Below are 10,680 nucleotides of genomic sequence, written 5' to 3' on the forward strand. Positions count from 1 at the left end.
CCACTTGGAAGGCACAACTCAGTCTATACCCTCAATACCATAGGAGACAGTCAGCCATTAATGCCCATGGATGTTGAGTCATCTGATCTGTTGAGAGAGAAAGCGTCCATACCATTATATGATGGGTGCCGAGTATCTTGCTTGAAGTTGCTGATTGCACTCCTAAGTGTATAAGCAAAATACAAGTGGAGCGACGCAAGTGTGACTGAGTTATTTTGGTACATTCTACATATGCTTTGTTGATTTTTTAAACTCCATTATAAAAAATACTTGTGCTTTTTCAAGGTGTATTATGATTTTTTTTCAGGTTTCTAAAGTATTATATATTACCACTTGAAAATACCATGCATGAGTCTTATGATGATGTACAACATGTTTTACGAAAGCTTAGAATGGACTACAACCATATCCATGCATGTATCAACAATTGTGTGCTGTTTTGAGGAGACTATAGGACTATGGAGACATGTCTAAAGTGTGGTGCTCACAGGTATTGAAAGGACTTGCAATAAGGACAAACCATCTCTCAGAAAGTTCTTAGACACTTTTTACTTCTCCCACGTGTACGTCACATATTTTGTACATTGGGTATGGCGAGCTTGACAACGTCGCATGTGTAGAATAGATCCACAAATGGAATCCAATGAGTATCAGTGGATTGACGTACATGGAGCAACATTGACTCTACCTTTCCAAGCTTTGCACGAGAGCTAAGGAATCTTTGGCTTGATCTTGCTAAGTGAATCCATTTGGTCTCTGCTCAACGTCTTACAGTGTGTGGCCTATAGTCCTTGTTAACTACAACATCCTGCCATGGCTTTCTACGAAGAAAGGACACGTGATTCTTAACTTGCTCATTCTTGGGTGCTATAATTGTGGAAGATATGAGCAAGCATGATGGTTGATGGTCCACCAATATACGAGCCATTCTCATGTGGACCATGCATGACTTTCTAGGATTTGGGAAGTGCTCAAGTAAGTTGGCTTCCATTCTCGTTGGTGATATCTAACATAGCTCGTTTAAGTTTGTGTTGACCAAATAGAGGTATTGGGATAGGTTTGATTATCTCTTGTTATCATGCATGTCTATTGTGTGGGCCACAATTAGACTCCTGCATGTCATGAACCATGAAGAATATGGTATATCAAGGACATGCCGCTTTCTTGCCGAAGAATCATGAACTAAGGGGAGGTTTTCTTGGACAAGATCCAACACGAATGAATGCCCAAAGTTGATACGAGTTGAAAATGGGCCACACGGAGTCACATCCAAATGGAATGCGATGGTTCTTGGTTTTCTACAAGTTGCTATATTGGACCCACTTAAAAATAAACCACTTGTTGGATCCCATGCATATTTTCAAGAATATGGGCAACTGATTCACATCATAGGAAAGAGAGACACTGTAGGGGCACAAATGGATTTGAAGGAAGTTAGCAAGATGGAGGCTCTTTGCGAGTGCTAATGGTCGCTTACAAAAACCTCGCACTCCTTGGATTCTGTCCACTAAAGAAGAGCACATTGTGAAGCAAATTATCAGGTCTATCGAGATGCCGATGGGTATGACGCGTTTCCACAGATCCGCTTTTTCTAAAGACGACCACCAACTAAAATCCCATGATTGACATAAGATATGTCAGGTTTATATTGGCCTCGATTGAAAGTGGCCTACATATTTTGCTATTTAGTGTTCGTAATGCTTCTTCATTTGTGGCAGTTTATACTACCTATCGCAATCGTGGGATGCCTCACTCCAGAATATGTAGGGTGATTTAGTGTAATGGATCTCACATAAGGAGATCAAGACATCCTCTATTGAATCTGCAAGGCGGGGAGTAGTGGAGATGGTTTGCCTCTTTGAGAAGTACCTCTCTATTAGTATCCTCACAATAGAAACCCATCTCTTGGTGCATCTTGTAGATGAAGTGGAGATTGTGAGACCCTTTCATACGCAATGGATGTTCTTCTTGGAGCACTTCATGAAAACCATGAAATCCTTTGTGCGACAACGAGCTCGGCCAGAAGGTAGCATGGCTGAAGGTTGGTTGGTGTCAAAGGCGTAAGTGCTACCAATAATGGATTCAGACAACAGTATGCTATGGTCACTAAAGGACAATGATAGACTGATCGGAGATATGGTGGTTGAAAATGGGATAGACAAAATGATGGATGTTGCAATGGAGGAGAAAGTGAACCGTTTTTGTATGTTACGTCATTCTCGAGGGGATGTCATTCGAAGGTGACTGCATGTTTTATAAGCTATCATATCTAGATTCTATATATGATAACTAATCTAAGCGTTTCAATGTACATTACAAAATATATAGTGTGGAGTGGTCACAGGAACGTCATTTTCATGTCGAGCGTTGTCGTGACACTGCGCATCTACCACTACTAACCTGATGGCGTAATTTTCTTCCAAGATTTTGGACTCTTAAGTCAGCATCATTATCAGTTTATTTTTTGTCATTTGTTTCTTTTGTGTTTGCATTTTTATGACACACAAGCACATATAGTTAGGCTAGGCAAGATTTCTTCAATGCATTCATAATTTTTGCATCGCTTGATTGACTGCATAAGCATGGATTCTAATTTGTAAACTGCATGAATGATTGGGCACGAATTTCTTTTTCAATGCATTTTTTTAAGGGCACAATTTGGAATTACTGTACAAATTATCAACATCAAGATTGGATGAAATCTTCAACTATGCCTTTGAGGAAGCATGGGCTGAATAACTCTTCTATTAGATGAACGTATTGAGAGACCTAGAAACCTTGGCTTCTCCAAAAGCACATAGCTAGAAACCTTGGCTTCTCATACCTAGAAACCTAGAAACCTTGGCTTCTCCAAAAGCACATAAATGGAACATCCCAGAGAGCGTGCTCATAGCCGTCATCCTAGAAACACGCAAGCCCAACAAATTGATGCAATTTCTTTTCTAGAAAATACGATCAGCAGGTCATTCCTTAATGCCTCTCACGCACATGATCTCAAATATGGTTGGAGCTATTTTTTTAAAGAGAATCATGTTGACTACTAGCTGCAGAACATGAGGGCCAATTCACAAAACATTCTACTCCTAAATCCACAAAAAATGTTGGGTTCCTCCACAATGTTCATAATCTCCTGCTCAAATGTGCACTTCATCAGCACTTATTCTTCTCATCAAAACTAACATCCAGTTTGTTGTGACCAGTTTGACAATCATGCTGCAGTAGAGCAGTCCACAAATGATTACACTCTTCACAAGTCATGCGACATCTATGATTAGCAATCCGTAAGTTGTTGTGGCATCCTCTAGCTCGCCAGCGTCCCTTCGATCATCTCTTCCAAGTTAGCGCCGACTTCTCCCCTTCATCACCTCCTCCTCGCTGCAGCCTTCCTTCCACCTGCAGTTTAGTCAAACGTTGCTGAAGTCTGTCCTTCATTGTCATTGCGGCCACATCTGCTCCATCACCCTTCTCTTCCTTCCGCCTGCAGCCTTCCTTCCGCACCTGCAGTTCAGTCAAATGTCGCTGAAGTCTGTCCTTTGTTGTCATTGCGGCCACATGTGCTGCGTCACCCTTCTCTTCCTTCGAATTGATTCCCCTTCACTGCAATCATCATCAACGCTCTCCTTCTACGACGCCACCTTTCGTCATGGCTTCCTCTTCAACGCACATTGTCGCTTTAGAGTTTTTAGTTGTCTTGATCTTCTTTTTGGCTCTTCTTAGTCGCATCTTTTGTTGGCATGATGATCTCCTTCGTCACCTTCTTACAGAGACAAAAACCTTCGCTGAAGACTTGAAGCTATCTTTCACTGTCCTTCGAAGTCATAGAGCTCGTCCCTGCCATCGTCTTCCCCCCTTCTCGCTTTTATAACCATCTCCCAGCTTGAATTATCCATCAATTTTAACCGTCGATTTTAACCGTCAATGATGACATTTTGCTGCGTTCTATTTTAAGCTCCATGAAATCATTTTCAAAAAGCTTATGACATCAAAGATTTCATCATTATGCCTTTTCAAAGTGTGAAGTTCTTTCAATGTTGCAATTTCAGCAGGGCACTAACTTTGCTCAGCTATCTTATTGAGTTCATGGTAACTGCTCTTGCTGGGCTCCAATCCATGCAGTGTTTGATGCGCATGGGTCCATTGTGCCTCCCTTTCTTGCGATTCCTAGTGAGCTATGATCATGAATGATGAGGGGAGGAGGGTGATGTCTCGCATGAGAGAGTTGTGCCAACAAGTTTTTCGGCACAACGTCTTGGACCATTAGAAGAATATATCCGAGGGAAGCAAGGACTATATAGTAGAATCCTTGCACATTGAGTTTTTTGTACTTACCATGACAGAGAGGTTTTCCACAGGGTGGATAATGGAGTGTATGCATACGTTCATGTCACATAGATGGTCGGATGCACACAAGGCACTCATGAGTGGCGCCTCAAAGCTTGAGTGGCTAGGCATAGATGACTGGCAAAGACTCAAGGAGGAGGCTACATATTCTCTAAGACATTGTTGACATCAGCACGGGGGAGGCAACAAGGGCATGATTTGGGGCAAGGGTTGTGCATCATCTGGGGAGTGTTGGCCACAGGACTTATTCGGAGGACTTTGTAAGTTTTTCTTTTGTTGTTCTCGCTTTCTTATTTCCAATATCACTTGTACTGACAATCATGTTTCTAACAGTTGTATTTTGTTTTCTTTGCAGTACCCCATTATAAACCACCATCCCACTGGCTTGGAGACTCGATATATAGAGAGACACGGTCTCACTACATTGATCGATAGACTTTTTACACTTGGTGGCCCAATAAGTTAATCATATTTCTTGTCCGTAGTTGCTATTTTCTTTTAATGCCTTATGTATGGTGGATTGATGTGTAGTTGTTCATTTTGCAAAGTCTATTCGATACTCCTTTGCATCTCGTGAGGATCTATAGATCGCACTTGGATTCATGGAGTGCACATCATCTTCTTTTTTGGTCCTGTGATTTATGCAGGTATCTTCTATGTACTATATAATTATCATCCTTTGTATCTTGTCATAATTTCATGAGTTTTCATTAGCAATTCTATGGATCAATCTTATGGGTTCAAGTATATTTTGCGCTCATTTTGACGACCATTGTGCACCTAACATGTAATTCATTTGTAGAATATAAGCACGGCACATCTGCCCTTCCACAAATTTTTTTCTCTATAACCGTCACTATTAGCGTCGCAAATTTATTGCATGCGTCATTATTGGCATCACAATATGCGTCGCAAACTGTCGCTACGTGCATTGCAAAACTGACAAAAATTGTGATGCAAATAGCAACGATTTTATGGAGACGTTGATATCGACGCATTTAGTGACGATGTGGGCAATTTTTTAATGAACATTTGCCTCATTTTGAACATCGATATGAGGCCTGTATCTTGTAGTGGCATAAACCCTAACTCTAAAATGGTACACCATCCTAGAGAGGTGACCTAACCCTAACCCTAATTTGTGTCTATATAAGGGTAGGAGGTCTCAGTTATATTCACCTTTTTGGTGTATCCATACTGCAAAAGCTCTATCAATACAGCTATTGAAGCTTTCTATTTTCTTCTTATATTCTATCATTTTGTTTCCATTGTTGAAAGTGAATGATGTCAAAAGACGCGAGATCTAGAGCATGGCAGAAGCTATGGTGGATGGAAGATGACATAGACAAAGACTTGACGTATTACACAAGTGAATTAAGTTCCAAGATTGAGACTTGGACTCATAAATACAATCTTGTGTATAAGACCGACAATGACCAAGACACTAACTAAAAGAGAAAAGCATTATGATATTGCATTCATCATATATGAAAATGTGATAGTCAAGTACAATGCTTTATAGTTGTTGGAGATAGGTAGTAGCCTCCCTCTTTGTGCCTATGGGATTTAGTTTATCTGCATGTCCTTATCCTAGAAATACCTCACACAAAGAGGGTAAGTTAGGTGTGATTGCAAACATCTCAACACCACTCCTCAATCACAACTAGAAAAGTACAAAGTGTGTAGAGGCCTTAGTGAGAGCACCACCACCTGCAAAGTGTGGGCACACCATAAACATGGCAAACACTAGAGGCTATCGCAGAAAAGGCTAAGTGTGGGTACCAAATACATGGTGGACATCCACATGTTGCAATAGGAGTCTCACAAAGTGTAGAGAGGCTGTAGTACAAGGCTACATGAGGAATTTACAAGCTTATGTCAAAAGCATTAGGGCTAGTCATTACAAGGCAAAAAAAGTCTAATAGAAAAATGAGTCAAGGACCAACAGCCCTTGTGGTTTTCAACATTCTTTTGGCATAGATCTTCTATTCACATTGCAGGTCTTCTTGTCCTTGTCGATGAAGTCTAGCTTGCTCTTTTCGATCCTGTACTTGTTCTTCACTTTGCTTGCAGCTTCAGTGTCTTCATAGTTGATCTTCTTCTTCTTCTTTTTCTTATTTTCTTCCACTGCTTTTCTTGCATGATCTTTCCTTCATGGTTGTCATTTCCATGGACTTTGCTTGCATTAGTCATCTGGTTCTGTTCTTTATGGTCCCGCTCAAGCAAAGGTACAATCTCTAAGCTTTGCACGGTCTCCAAGATAGAAGAAATGTCTTCAAAATCTTGCACTATCTCCAAGGTAGCACGCATGTCTTCAAGTTCTTCAAATGGAAACATGGATGGCACTTGAATGCTCACAACTCCATTTTTCCTTGCAAGTAGAGCAAGTACATCTTCTATGTGGTACAAGTGAGTAAAATGATTGCACTTCTCTTTATGAATGGCATCTTCATGAAAAAATTCTTATTTGTCATTGAAAATCAGTTCCAAATCTCTGATTTTTTTACCAGCAAAAGAGTTGAAACTTAAAGTGTCAAAAGACACAATAGATACCATTGCCAAAAAGCACTATGTAAGTATCATGGGATACTAGAAAATTTAAACTTTTGATGTTGATTCTTTGCTTGATGAAACCATTGCTTGAGACCTCTCCTTTTTACTAGTAAAATCTTATTGAACACCTAGTAAATACTCAAATCAAAGTGACAGTACTTGCCTGACCAAATGGAGGAAGAATGAAGCAAAGAAAGAAGCTTTGGTGTTGATGCTACTACTTGAGGTTTTCAAGACTTCAAAAAAACTCTTCAAAATATCCCAAGTCTTTATTAAAGCCTTCATATTTAGAGCAATCAGGGTGGCATTTGAGTGGCAAGAGAGAGGAAATGAAGAAAAGGAAGTAATATGTAAACTTTAAGAAAGCTAGCTATGGAGGTCCTCAGTTTAGGGTTTCTGGTCCGTCTGATTTCGTGGCTGCAGTGGAGCATACAGTGAATTATTTTAAACAAGATTTGGTGAGCATAAAGCTTAGGTGATAGGCTTCATTTTCCCTCTGAATAGCAACGGATTCATGTAGCACAGGAGGAGAATGAACAGTACGACCACATAGGGATGTCCTGAAAGGTAGCGGCTGTGAAAAAATGCAATGTTGAATCAGAGAAGGGTTAATGTTGTCGATTGAGGTGTCAAAGGAGAGCGTCCTGAGTGGAGTAATTTTTCCTTAGAAGAGAGCTTCAGAAGATATTGCATGTTTGTGGAGATCTACGAGCTCAATCAATGGTAGATGTAGTCTTGCTATGGCTGCCACAAGGTTAAGTGGAGATGGGAGTGAGAAATGAAACCATAAGCTGGATTTTAGCTGACCTGAGGTTAGGAGAAGCTGGAAGAGCAAAGCAAAGAGCTCGGTTGAGCTAGGCCATGCCCAAGTGGGCTTTGATACCATGTCAAAAGATGCGTGATCTAGAGCATAGCAGAAGCTATGGTGGATGGAAGATGAAGATTAAGCTCATGATGGCATAGACAAAGACTTGACTTGTTACACAAGTGAATTAGGTTCCAATTTTGAGACTTGGAATCATAAACACAATCACGTGTATAAAACTGACAATGATCAAGAAACTAACTGAAAGAGGAAAGCATCATGATATTGCATTCATCATATATGAAAAAGTGATAGTCAAGTACAGTGCTTTATAGTTGCTGGATAGGTAGTAGTCTCCTTCTCTGTGCCTATGGGATATAGTCTACCTGAATGTCTTAAGTCCAGAACTACCTCATACAAAGAGGCCAAGTTAGGTGTGATTGCAAACATCTCAACAAATGAGAGGGAGTGAGTGAGAGGTGCGTTGAGCAAGAAGGGACTCAAGGAAAGTGAAGCTCTTTATCCTCTTCTTCTTCTTTTTCTCTACTAGCTTCTCGACTCGTTGGTGTGCTCGATGGTAGATGCAAAGGAGCAATAGCTTTGGATTGTGTTGATCATGGTCATGGAATCATCTTTGAGCCTTCAAAAGGTAAGATCGGTAAGCTCTCTACAACATGAAGCTAGTCTTGTGTTCTTTCTTTCTTTGGTTAGAGAGAAGGATGATTGGTTAGTGTAGAGCACAATGTTGAGAGACAAGGTAAGAGATTGTCACCAACATGCATTTTAGCTTCTGAAAGAATAGAATCCCATCCAAAGTTTTGATTGTTGGTGTACTTGGCTTAACACCCAAGCAATGGGTATGCAAGCCACAACCAAGGTGCCTTAGAGAGAGCTTGATGTCACATGTCGATCGTACCAACACCTAAAAAAGAAGAAGAATCATAGCAGCTCTCAATATCTATCAACAATGTCTCATAGTAGCATACAAGATCATCCTATCAAAAATTCCTCTAGACATATGTGATTATGGATTCTCCACCGTTGGCCAATAGACTGCCAAAATTTCCCCTTATGTGAGCTCAAACTAGGAGCCAAACCCACTCTCTATCAAAGAACTAGCCCATTGTGAACCTACCAGACTTTAGTCGTTTCATGAACCTACTAGACTTTAGTCGTTTCATGAACCTACCAGACTTTAGTCGTCAATACATCAAGAAAACCCCTATTGGGAGTCGTCGCACCTATATACCTATAGAGATGAGGTTTACCAATCCCATTTGACCACCCTCTCACACTCCCTCTTTGACATTGGGGATTTGCAATGAGGGATGACCATATCATCTGTATTAGCAACCTAAAACAAAGGCCCCTACCATAGCCATCACCAGGGTCACATAGAGCTGGAGCCTAAACCTAAGTCTTTAGCAAAACACTGGTAGATGAGTAAATAATATCTACATCTAACCATCAAGAGGAGATGCTAGAGGAGTCATGATGAGCAAGATACACAGAAGCTGAAGAAAGACAAAGGATCTTCAAGGAGAAAAGTAAGGCAAAAAAATAACTCATAAGGTTTGCATTAGTTCAAAACAATAAACAAAGCACAGAGAAAAGAGCAACAGTAACCAGAGTGTAGTGATGAGAACATGATAACCGAAAGAATGTGAACCCTCTCTAAAGCTAAGTAGTATATCACAAAAGGAAAATAAGGACTGAACACAGCCACATAATAGCTTGAAACTTGTTATCCAAGCCTACACAGAAGCAAAAAAGAAAAATACAGAGGTGGGTTAGTAAAATGCAAGCAGTAGATACCAAAACACTATCATGGAAGGAGCAACAATAGGTTTTGGGCCACCTTGAAATAGCCCAAAAAAATTGTAAATGTAGATGGCAGACATCAAAATGCTGAGAAAATAGCAGAAAAGCACACCAAAAAGTAGCAAAGGAAGGTTGCCCATGCTACAAATCAGTTGCAATAGCAAGAATAGTATAACATAATAGTAGGAATAATGATCATACAATTGGATATCATGCCAAAAGTGGATTGTAGTGATGGAAGCATGGAAAACTACTGTAATAGATTACTGAACATGAGAGACAAAGAAAAGAGAAAGGGAAACATTACAAAAGAAAAGAACACTACACAAAGTACTCAAAAGTAAAGAGATACTTAGGAAATGAAATCCATATATCAATGTGATAAATACCATCAAAATGACAAATTAAAAATGCCTAAAAGGCACGCACAAATGCATGCATGGACTACTATATTTGTTAATACTATTCTTTTCTTTCATTATCATTATTGAAGTAGAGTCTGAATGTAGTGATCCTTCAATGTTCCCATAACATGTGCAAGAAGTGTTTCCACAATGCTCATCAAGATACTATTAAGAAGTAAGCAAGGATTGATGTGAGTCAAGCATTCTTTGTATGGTACCAAGCTGATAGAGAGCACATATCCCTTGCATGCAATCACTTCTTCTTTAAGATAAAGGTCCAAAACCCAAGATTTTGAAGGAGAGTAGGTTCTAAAATCAAGTGAAATGGTCTACAAGTTGAGGAAGGTCGTTGGGAGAATACACATGTTTTATCAAGCATGTATGCTTATGACTTGGTTTGGTAATGAGTCTCTACCTTAATGCACAATAGGTTTTGGCTATGGAAGGAGTCATTATCTCAATATTCATAGGCCCTATAACAATTTTTGGCTCAATGATAGTGTTATGCTTTCAGTTTGGGATACGAGATCTTTGGTGAGAGAGAGAGAGAGAGAGAGAGAGAGAGAGAGAGAGAGAGAGAGAGAGAGAGAGTGTGTGTGTGTGTGTCTCGGGAAAGTTACTATATGTATATCCTCTACATTACGTGTGTTCTAGAGCATGGAAGAAGCTATGGTGGATGGAAGATGAAGATTAAGCTCATGATGACATAGACAAAGACTTCACTTGTTACACAAGTGAATTAGGTTCCAAGATTGA

The sequence above is a fragment of the Lygodium microphyllum genome, chromosome 14 (assembly GCF_053477565.2).
Source record: "Lygodium microphyllum isolate KBCC chromosome 14, Lygodium_microphyllum_v1.1.10, whole genome shotgun sequence".
Taxonomy (NCBI): Eukaryota; Viridiplantae; Streptophyta; class Polypodiopsida; order Schizaeales; family Lygodiaceae; genus Lygodium; species Lygodium microphyllum.